General features: G+C 36.0%; 1 pseudogene; it reads right to left on the reverse strand.

Annotated features, from left to right (window-relative positions):
- Nucleotides 1-1,593: 1,593 nt before the first annotated feature.
- Nucleotides 1,594-2,883, reverse strand: LOC124514031 (26S proteasome regulatory subunit 4-like; annotated as a pseudogene).
- Nucleotides 2,884-11,957: the final 9,074 nt, after the last annotated feature.

Genomic DNA, 11,957 nt, shown 5'->3' on the forward strand with positions numbered 1-11,957 from the left:
TTTGTCTTTCTCAGTCTGACTTATTTCACTTAGCATAATACCTTCTAGGTCCATCCATGTTGTTGACATGGCATGATGTCACCCTTTTTATGGCTGTGTAATATTCCATTTTGTCTATGTGAGTGTGTGTGTGTGTGTGTGTGTGTGTATGTGCATTTTCCTTATCCATTTGTCTATTGATGGATACTTAGGTTGTTTCCATGTCTTGGCTATTGTTAATGCTGTAATAAACATACAGGTACATATAACTTTTCAAGTTAGTGTTGTTGCTATCCCTGGGTAATGCTAGTGGAATTATTGGATAATATAGTATTATTTTAAATTTTTTAAGAACTTCCATATTGTTTTCCACAGTGGCTGTACTAAATTATATTCCTACCAACAGTGCACATGGGTTCCTTTTTCTCCACATCCTTGCCAACACTTGTTTCTTATGATTTTCTTCTTACAAATTTTTATTTAAATTCTAATTAGATAACATATATTGTAATATTGGTTTCAAGAATAGAATTTAATGATTCATTACTTACATATAACACCCAGTGCTCATCATAACAATACCTATCACCCATTTAGCCCATCCCTCACCCACCTCCATCAACCCTCAGTTTGTTCTCTATCATTAAGAGTCTCTTATGGTTTGCTTCCCTCTCTCTTTTTTTCCCATTCCCATATGTTCATCTGTTTTGTTTCCTAAATTCAATATATGAGTGAAACCATATGATACTTGTTTTTCTCTGACTCATTTATTTCACTTAGCATAATACACTCTAGCTCCATCGATCTCATTACAAATGTCAAGATTTCATTCTTTTTGATGGCTGAGTAGTATTCATTCCATTATGTGTATGTACATCTTCTTTATCCATTCATCAGTCAATGGACACTTGGGCTTTTGGGTTTCTTGTCTTCTTGATTTTAGCCATTGGTTTTAGAGAGAATTTGAACACATAATGAATATAGTGCTGAGAAAAATTAGTGAAAGATATGGACCTAGTCTTCAGCAAAATGACAATCCGGTAAAATGTAAGAATAATATTACATGTTCATTAATTTTGAAAGTTACTTGACTTTCCCTACCAAAAATGATGTAGTCTTATGATTTTGTTAAACTAGTTAAGGAGAGTGAAATATACTTTTACCATGTGTATTTCTATGAAAAACAGGACTTTCAATAAGAAATTGTTTGCCCTCAAAGGCTCTAAATTATTTCAATTTATTTTCCTTCACCTGGTTTACAAAAAAAAAAAAAGGAAGAAAACTCAGGAAAACACTAAAGACAGACAACGCTCCCCCCATTTATCACAAATAGCATAGTCTATGTATGCCAGGTTTTCTTAAATTTAACTGATCCTTAGGTATCATTTTTTTTTTTTGACAGGGGCACACTTTATTGGGGAGAGAGTACTGCATGTGACCAACAGATAAAGGCAGCCTATTGGGTATCCTGTACATATGCTCAAAAAGGTACAAAGGAGATTTTGCTAATAAAGAGCAACTAGAACATGGATTCCTCTAGGCAGCTTCCCCAATCTCATCCATCTAAGGGGTGGGGACACTCCCAGCCATTTCCCTGAAGTTAACTGTGGTCTGCTAGAGATAGAGCCCCTCATGGATGCCTTCTTGTTGTTTATAAAGAACGTTTTCTTTAGATTTTTTTAAGTCTTCATTTGTTAGTTTCATTCTATGCTCTCTCAAGGCCATCAGACGAGCTTCTATATAAATTGCCTTGACGTTGGCAACAAGAGAGGTCATCATTAGCCATGATCAAGTTGTCCAGGGTTATGTCATTGGCCAGTGTCAGCCTGCTTGTTCGGATCTGAAATAAGCACTTCTTAGTCTTTTCATTGGGCAAGGGGGAACTCCATCTTCCTGCCAATGCAGCCTGATCTGACAAGTGCTGGATCCAAAGTTTCTATTCAGTTTGTGGCCATGATAACTTTCATGTCACCCCTTATATCAAATCCATCCAACTGTTTCAATGGTTCCAACATGGTTCATTGAATTTCTCTCTCACGACTGGAATTTGAGTCTTATCTTTTTGTCCCAATGGCATCAGTTTCATCAATAAACACAATGGATGGTGCATGTTCTTCTGCAACTCAAAACAATTCCTGAATGAGTTTGGACCCATCACCTAGGTACTTCTGGATAAGTTCAGTGTCAACCACTCTCAAGAATGTGGCTGAGGTTTGGTTTGCTACTGCTTTAGCTAATAAGGTTTTGCTTGTGCCTGGCAGATCATCTAGAATGACCCCCTTTGGGGGCTTCATATCCATCTCTTCATAATATTCAAGATGAGTGAGAGGAAGCTCCACAGATTCCTTAATTTCCTGGATTTGGTTGTCCAACCCCCCAAAATCAGCATAGGTTTCCTGGGGGGACTTTCCTACCTTCATCCCTGTAACCAAGGGATCTGTGTCATCCATGAGCACCTCTATGTCTTGTGGTTAAGCAGGACTGAGCAGCTTGGTTCCAGCAGACCCTTGTCTACAATGGAAAGAATGCTGATGTAGTGTTCTGAGCCTACAGATATAGACACAATGGCATGGTTGTCATCAATGATCTTTTCAAATGTTCCTACCTTTGGGGTCCCCCTTAATCATCAACCATTGATCTTTCCTCCTCTCGCTTTTCTTCTAAAGGCTTCATTTGTTCCTGATTTCTAATTAATTCATCCTCCATGAGAAGATAATCTTTAATTCTCTCTAATTTCAATAATTTTAACCAGCACTGAGTATGAGGTGTCACCAGGGGCAACTTGCTGGCAGCATCTGGTCCCTTTTTCTTCTTTTTCCGCACTGTAGTTGGTACAGGAAGTTTGTATTTTTTTCTTGTCCTTGTCATCCTTCTTGCCACCTCCAGGGGGCCATCACCACCACTCTCACTGACCCATCTTGGTTTGGCCATCTAACCCAAGTATCATTTTTAAAAACATTTTCTGATAGCTTGATCATGTTTTATAATGGTAGTCTTATGACTTCCAATAAATTTCTTTTTCATTAAAAAATCTAATCATAATAATTGCAGTTGTTTTTCAGATAAACTTTACCTAAAGTACACCCTTCATGTTATTTATATGGAAGTGCCTATTTAATTACACAAGAATTATGTAATATATACTTCTTTCTTCAGTTAGTCAACTAAGGTTAAGGTCACTATGTACAGATTACTCTGTAATGCATAATGCATAAAACATTCAAACAGTATAAAGAATGTTGAATTCTTACCATAACTCCACCCTTTAGTACTAACAGAAAATCCCTATTAAGTATTAGGTATGTATCCTCCTGGAATTTTCTTTCATATATAAACATATATGTACATGTTTTATGTAGGTAAAATTATGCCACACATGGCTTTCCTTCAATTTACTTGTTTTATGTTATATATTTATTCTTATTAAGTAAATAATTCATATATACTATAAAGACTTAAATAAAATCTGCTAAGTAAATTTGGAAGTTGTACCATAATCTTAAGATAAACAACTTTTAACAGCTTAGTATACATCTTTCCATAAATATATGGGTATATATGTATATTTTTTCTTATAAAATATCATATTTATCTCATTGTGGAATCTTTTCATTTCAGTAAATGTAGATTTCCTTTTTTTTTTTAGGTTTATAGTGTTCTATTTACCTATATGCTAAATTACATTTATTGAATTCCCTATTTACAAATATTTAGACTGCTATCAATGTTTGCTATTACAAATGAAGATGCATTTGACCTCTGGATAAATAAGGATACAAGGATTTTAATCGCAGTGTTTGTAGTTGTGTGTGGGTGTGTGTGTGTGTGTGTGTGTCTGTGCATATGTATGTGTATAATCCTTTCACAGTTTTATGAGTGCCAAGGGGATCGAATTGGACAACACCAACTCTGTAGGCCAAAGCTTTGGCTATTTGCCATATGACAATGCTTCTTTTATATGTGACCATATGTACTTAGTAAATTGTGAGCAGAGCTTAGTATAGCAAAATTTAGATATTTATAAGTCCTATGAAAGAATTTATAAACAAAAGAAAAGGAAAAGACAGCATTAGATATTTGAGATTTTTCACATGCTTAAAACTTTGTAATATTTCTGTAAGCAAACATAAGAAGTTTGCCCTTCAGTGACCACATTGATAAAATAAAGCTTTCATTGGATGTCTTCTTAACCATGCTGCTTATAAAGATTTCCAGGGCACTGAAAAAAGAGGAAATACTGAGAAAATTGTGTCCCATTGGTTGGACATGGAAAAACATCTTTTTGTCAGCCCTTCATAAGACTGAATTTAAATATGCAGTGTATGCATGTGCACTTGAACAGATGAAAGAGTTAAAAAAATTGTGCCAGCAGATATATGATTATTAGTTAATTTAATCCTGAGTATATAGGAAAATAACTTATTTGGGGAAAATCTATTTGATTAATGCCATCTCTTCAAGTTTTGAATCTGACTCACTTTCTTATAAACATGACCTATTAGCAAATTTGTGGCTTGGCAAAAAAAAAAAAAAAATAGAAAGGTCTTACTACAATTCTGGCCAATGATCCCTCCAAAACAATGAGTATTTCCATAGGAGAAATTCCTAGGAGTAAACATTTTTGAACTCACGAATCTGTACTTAATTAACCTCAGCACTCTTACTTGGATATGGACCACCTTTACTGTGCACTTATAAATACACTTTAATTTCTCATTTGAGCTTGGCTTACTATGTTTTAATTCCCAGATCCCCACAGCATACAGCTATGGTAAGCATTCAGTAGATATATATGAGTTGCTTTGAAACTTGCTAAGTTATCTATTGATATAACATATACTTTTGTTAATTAAATGATGTCTTTGCACATGAAGAAAGTGACTATATTTGCATGATTTTGTTTGATCCAGAACCTAGAATGGTTTCCTCATTAAAACATGTTATGATACTGTTGTTGAGATAATATATTTCGTGGCTTAGTTACCCATATGGTAAAATCAGTGTCTAACTCATATCATTTGAGCTAAGAGAGAATATTGTCAGCTGGATCAAACACTAAAACCACATGTGTTCCATATAACTTCTCAATGCCTCTGCCTATATACCTCATTGTTTGTACTACCAGAAAGGTAACTGAGAAAACTCATGTGGACCCATAGTCTAGAACTTAAAGGGTAACTTTCCAGTTAAGCAAAACTAGAGAAAATACAATATTTGGAGAAAATAACTGGAGAAGGGATACTCTTTGTGATTTGAAATGCACAATATTATCAAATTTGTTATAACTCTGAAATTTAACTGAATTAACTCATTTATAGTGAAGAGTAAATGATGAACTACTAAAAAGAAACACAATGGCGGGTCCCTAGGTGGCTCAGTTGGTTAAGCATCTGATTCTTGATTTCCGCTCAGGTTGTGATCTCAGGGTTCATGGGATCAAGCCCAGCCTTGGACTCTGTGCTGACAGGGTGGGGCCTGCTTGAGATTCTCTTTCTCTCCCTCTCTCTCTGTCCCTCCCCTGCTTGCATGCACAAGTGCACAGGTGTGCTCTCTTGCTCTATCTCAAAATAAATAAATAAACATTAAAAAAAATGAAATATAATGGTTCTATGCACATAGGCCAGGTAGAGATAATACAACTTGAAAGTATTTTGGAGGATTGGATTTTTTTTTTATTTATGTGTACAATCCTCATCTCTCATAGGTGTGAAGGCCTAATGTGACACATGCAAAAGTGTGACTATAAAAGGAAGAGTTTTGTTTCTTAAACATACAAACAGGATTATTTGCATATCCTCAGTTGTTCTGATTTCCTCTTCAGAAGATGCATTGTTGCCAACATAGGCAGTTAGCCAGAGAACAGATAATGTGAGGAATAAAAACAGCTACCCCTCAATTATTTATTTTAATTTGCATTTATAAGCCCAGCCATATTACAGTCTCTTAATTTATATTTCAGTTGTACAGAATTCTATAGGAGCCTGTGAAAGTGGACATAATAGTATCCTCTCCAGCCAATTCATTTATTTCTCAGAGAAGTAATGTGACCCTATTCATCCAGGTCCTTTTGCTTCTGATGTTCCGGCCTCTCAGAGGGCCACATGGTGACGCAATTCAGCTACCAATTCTGACAACTCTTCCCTAGCACTTTCCTTTTCCCAGAATGATTGTACTTTACTGCAAGAGTGAGCCAGAAGCACAGTGCTTTCCGTTTAGGAATTGTCACTTTTAGTACATTTTAACCTTTTCTGCATGCATTAAAGCACTAATGAGGTACTCAACAGAGGTGTAGTAAGTAAAATTGAAGTCAGGTTTTTCTTTTTTTTTCAGAGTACCATTTATGTTCACTATAGGTTAAATCAAAGATAATATGTTAATATTTAATTCCTCATAACATAAATAGGATATAAGAAAGAAATACTAATTAAAAGAGGGATCTTTAAAGAAGAGGGACATATATGTCTTTATGAATAAATTTTGGGGGGAATAGGAGTTACCTAAGCAGTTTTGTGTAAGACAACCTAATCATTAAAACATTCAGCTGCATTGAAATATTAATGAATACCTTTAAGCATACAAAATACATTATGGTTCTATCCAGTGGGGAACTTTAGAAAATGTCAGGAAGTCAACCTTCTCTTATAAATGTTCTTAGAATAGTCTATAACCATACTGTCAAATTTACAATCACTTCCACCTGTGTTCCTGACCTCATCCCAGGTAATTTTCCCCAGGACTTCTGTCCATTGATTATCCCCTGTCCATTCTCCCCCTCAATTTCCCCTTCTTTATAGGATACATTCCTATAGCCTATATTCACGTGGTCAAGCATTTCCTATTTAAACAATAACATGAAATAAATCCCTCCCTTAAAGAAGTCATCTTGTCTTGCTATTTTCACTTCCCTGTTTTCTTGTCTAATCTTTAAAAGTCTATCTTCTCTCTCAGTTTCTATTTCTTCATCTTGCACTCTTCCCCAGGCCTCTGTACTCTGGCTTCTACCTTTACCACTCTGTTCAATCTTATTTCATTAATAATAGGAATAACTTTCTCATGTAAGATCTTTATCTTAATAAACTTCTAGAAAACATGTGATAGCACAGATTGTCCCTATTTATCTGAAACTCTTCTTTAACAATTTCCACAGTATCTTTTGGTTCTTACCCTATTTCTTGGACCATTCCTGCTTAATCATGTTCAGTAATTGTCTCCCCCCAGCACATTCCATCTTTATCCTTAACCTATCACCTTATGCTTTACTGAAATCATAAAAGCCATCAGCAGAGAACTGCAACATTTACCCACAACCAAATCTACAAACTCACCTGCATCAGTATTCCTATTTCTAGCTTCCTTTTCATATCATGAAAAAGTTGACCTTTTCCTATTGAAAGCCAGTCACTTCTTTTTATTCTTTTTTTCCCCTAGTTTTTTTTTTTAATTTATTTTTTTAATTTACATCCAAGTTAGTTAGCATATAGTGCAACAATGATTTCAGGAGTAGATTCCTTAATGCCCCTTACCCATTTAGCCTACGCCCACTTCTACAGCCCCTGCAGTAACCCTCTGTTTGTTCTCCATATTTAAGAGTCTCTTATATTTTGTCCCCTTCCCTGCTTTTATATTATTTTTGCTTCTCTTCCCTTATGTTCATCTGTTTTGTATCTTAAAGTCCTCATGTGAGTCAAGTCATATGATATTTGTCTTTCTCTGACTAATTTTGCTTAGCATAATACCCTCTAATTCCATCCACATAGTTGTGAATGGCAAGATTTCATTCTTTTTGATAGCCTAGTAATACTCCATTGTGTGTGTGTGTATATATATATATATATATATGTGTGTATATATATATATATATATATATATATATATATATATCACATCTTCTTTATCCATTCATCCATTGATGGACATTTGGGCTCTTCCCATACTTTGGCTATTGTTGATAGTGCTGCTATAAATATTGGAGTGCATATGTCCCTTTGAAACAGCACACCTGTATTCCTTGGATAAATACCTAGTAGTGCAATTGCTGGGTCATAGGGTAGTTCTATTTTTAATGTTTTGAGGACCCTCCACACTGTTTTCCACAGTGGCTGCACCAGCTTGCATTCCCACCAACAATGCAAAAGAGAATCTCTTTCTCAGCATCCTCGCCAACATCTGTTGTTGCCTGGGTTGTTAATGTTAGCCATTCTGACAGGTGTCAGGTGGTATCTCATTGTGGATTTGATTTGTATTTCCCTGATGATGAGTGACGTGGAGCATATTTTCATGTGTCAGTTGGCCATCTGGATGTCTTCTTTGGAGAAGTGTCTATTCATGTCTTTTGCCCATTTCTTCACTTGATTATTTGTTTTTTGGGTGTTGAGTTTGCTAAGTTCTTTGTAGATTTTGGATACTAACCCTTTATCCGATATGTCGTTTGCAAATATCTTCTCCTGTTCTGTCGGTTGCCTTTTAGTTCTGCTGATGGTTTCCTTCACTGCGCAGAAGGTTTTTATTTTGATGAGGTCCCAGTAGTTCATTTTTGCTTTTCTTTCCCTCACCTCTGGAGACGTGTTGATTAAGAAGTTGCTGCGGGAAAGATCAAAGAGGTTTTTGCCTGCTTTCTCCTGGAGGATTTTGATGGCTTCCTGTCTTACATTGAGGTCTTTCATCCATTCTGAGTTTATTTTTCTGTATGGCATAAGAAAGTGGTCCAGGTTCATTCTTCTGCATGTCGCTGTCCAGTTTTCCCAGCACCACTTGCTGAAGAGACTGTCTTTATTCCATTGGATATTCTTTCCTGCTTTGTCAAAGATTAGTTGGCCATATGTTTGCGGGTCCATTTCTGGGTTCTCTATTCTGTTCCATTGATCTGAGTGTCTGTTCTTGTGCCAGTACCATACTGTCCTGATGATTACAGCTTTGTAGTATAGCTTGAAGTCTGGGATTGTGATGCCTCCTGCTTTGGTTTTCTTTTTCAAGATTGCTTTGGCTACTTGGGGTCTTTTCTGGTTCCATACAAATTTTAGGAAACTTTGTTCTAGCTCTGTGAAGAATGCTGGTGTTACTTTGATAGGGATTGCATTGAATATGTAGATTGCTTTGGGTAGTATCAACATTTTAACAATATTTGTTCTTCCTATCCAGGAGCATGGAATCTTTTTCCATTTTTTTTTTTTTTTGTGTGTGTCTGTGTCTTCAATTTCTTTCAAAAGCTTTCTATAGTTTTCAGTGTATAGATTTTTCACCTCTTTGGTTAGATTTATCCCTAGGTATTTTATGGGTTTTGGTACAACTGTAAATGGGATAGATTCCTTGATTTCTCTTTCTGTCGCTTCATTGTTGGTGTATAGGAATGCAACCAATTTTTGTGTGTTGATTTTATATCCTGAAAATTTGCTGAATTCATGAATCAATTCTAGCACTGTCTTGGTAGAATCTTTTGGGTTTTCCATATAGAGTATCATGTCATCTGCAAAGAGTGAAAGATTGACCTCCTCCTGGCCGATTTGGATGCCCTTTATTTCTTCGTGTTCTCTGATTGCAGAGGCTAAGACTTTTAATACTATGTTGAATAACAGTGGCAAGAATGGACATCCCTGTCTTGTTCCTGACCTTAGGGGGAAAGCTCTCAGTTTTTCTACATTGAGGATGACATTAGTGTTGGGTCGTTCATATATGGCTTTTTGATCTCGAGGTATGCTTCTTCTATCCCTACTGTCTTGAGGGTTTTTATCAAGAAAGGATGCTGTATTTTGTCAAATGCTTTCTCAGCATCTATTGAGAGGATCATATGGTTCTTGTCCTTTCTTTTATTGATGTGATAAATCACGTTAATTGTTTTGTGTATATTGAACCAGCCCTGCATCCCACGTATAAATCCCACTTGGTCATGGTGAATAATTTTTTTAATGTATTGTTGGATCTGGTTGGCTAGTATCTTGTTGAGGATTTTTGCATCCATATTCATCAGGGAAATTTGTCTATAGTTCTCCTTTTTAGTGGGGTCTCTGTCTAGTTTTGGAATCAAGGTAATGCTGGCTTCATAGAAAGAGTTTGGAAGTTTTCCTTCCATTTATATTTTTTGGAACAGCTTCAAGAGAATAGGTGTTAACTCTTCCTTAAATGTTTGGTAGAATTCCCCCTGGAAAGCCACCTGGCCATGGACTCTTTTCTTTTTTAATTTTTTTTAATGTTTATTTATTTTTGAGAGAGAGAGAGAGAGAGAGACATAGCATGAGTGGAGGAGGGGCAGAGAGAGAGAGAGAGACACAGAATCTGAAGCAGTCTCCAGGCTCTGAGATGTCAACACAGAGTCCGATATGGGGCTCGAACCCACGAAATGCGAGATCATGACCTGAACCGAAGTCGGACGCTCAACTGACTGAGCCACCCAGGTGCCCCATGGACTCTTTTTTTTTTTTTTTGGCAGAGTTTTGGTTACTAATTCAAGTTCCTTACTGGTTATGGGTCTCTTCAAATTTTCTATTTCTTCCTGTTTCAGTTTTGGTAGTGTATATGTTTCTAGGAATTTGTCCATTTCTTCCAGATTGCCCATTTTATTGGCATATAATTGCTCATAATATTCTCTTATTATTGTTTTTATTTCTGCTGTGTTGGTTGTGATCTCTCCTCTTTCACTCCTGATTTTATTATATGGGTCCTTTCCTTTTTCTTTTTGATCAAACTGGCTAGTGGTTGATCAATTTTGTTAATTCTTTCAAAGAACCAGCTTCTGGTTTCATTAATCTGTTCTACAGGTTTTTTTTTTTGGTTTTGATAGGATTAATTTCTGCTCTAATCTTTATTATTTCCTGTCTTCTGCTGGTTTTGGGCTTTATTTGCGGTTCTTTTTCCAGCTCCTTAAGGTGTAAGGTTAGGTTGTATCTCTGAGATCTTTCTTCCTTCTTTAGGAAGGCCTGGGTTGCAATATACTCTCCTCTTATGACCGCCTTTGCTGTGTCCCAGAGGTTTTGGGTTGTGGTGTTATCATTTTCATTGACTTCCATATACTTTTTAATTTCCTCTTAACTTCTTGGTTAGCCCATTCATTCTTTAGTAGTATGTTCTTCAGTCTCCAAGTATTTGCTACCTTTCCAAATTTTTTCTTGTGGGTGATTTCGAGTTTCATAGCATTGTGGTCTGAAAATATGCACGGTATGATCTCGATCTTTTTGTACTCACTTAGGGCTGATTTCTGTCCCAGTATGTGGTCTATTCTGGAGAATGTTCCATGTGCACTGGAGAAGAATATATATTCTGCTGCTTTAGGATGAAATGTTCTGAATATATCTGTTAAGTCCATCTGGTCCAGTGTGTCTGTCAAAGCCATTGTTTCCTTGTTGATTTTTTGATTAGATGATCTGTCCACTGCTGTGAGTGGGGTGTTGAAGTCTCCTACTCTTATGGTATTACTATCGATGAGTTTCTTTATGTTTGTGATTAATTGATTTGTATATTTGGGTGCCTCCACATTTGACACATAAATGTTTATAATTGTTAGGTCTTTTGGTGGACATACCTCTTGATTATGATATAATGCACTTCTGCATCACTTGATACAGTCTTTATTTTAAAGTCTAGATTGTCTGATATAAGTATGGCTACTCCGGCTTTCTTTTGTTGACCATTAGCATGATAGATCGTTCTCCATCCCCTTATTTTCAATCTGAAGGTATCTTTAGGTCTAAAGTGGGTCTCTTGTAAACAGCATATAGATGGATCTTGTTTTCTTGTCCATTCTGTTACCCTATGTCTTTTGACTGTAGCATTTAGTCCATTGACATTTAGAGTGAGTACTGAAAGATATGAATTTATTGCCATTATGTTGCTTGTAGAGTTGGAGTTTCTGGTGGTGTTCTCTGGTCCTTTCTAATCTTTGCTTTTGCTTTTGCCTTTGGTATTTATTTATTTCTCTATATATGCTTATAGTCCATATATATACTTTATATTCCATACACTAAGTATAAGTATAGTCCATAAACAAA

This window comes from Lynx rufus, unplaced genomic scaffold, assembly GCF_022079265.1.
Source record: "Lynx rufus isolate CCGP_SWC_20201006 ecotype Redwood Valley unplaced genomic scaffold, mLynRuf1.p SCAF_19, whole genome shotgun sequence".
NCBI classification, from domain to species: Eukaryota; Metazoa; Chordata; class Mammalia; order Carnivora; family Felidae; genus Lynx; species Lynx rufus.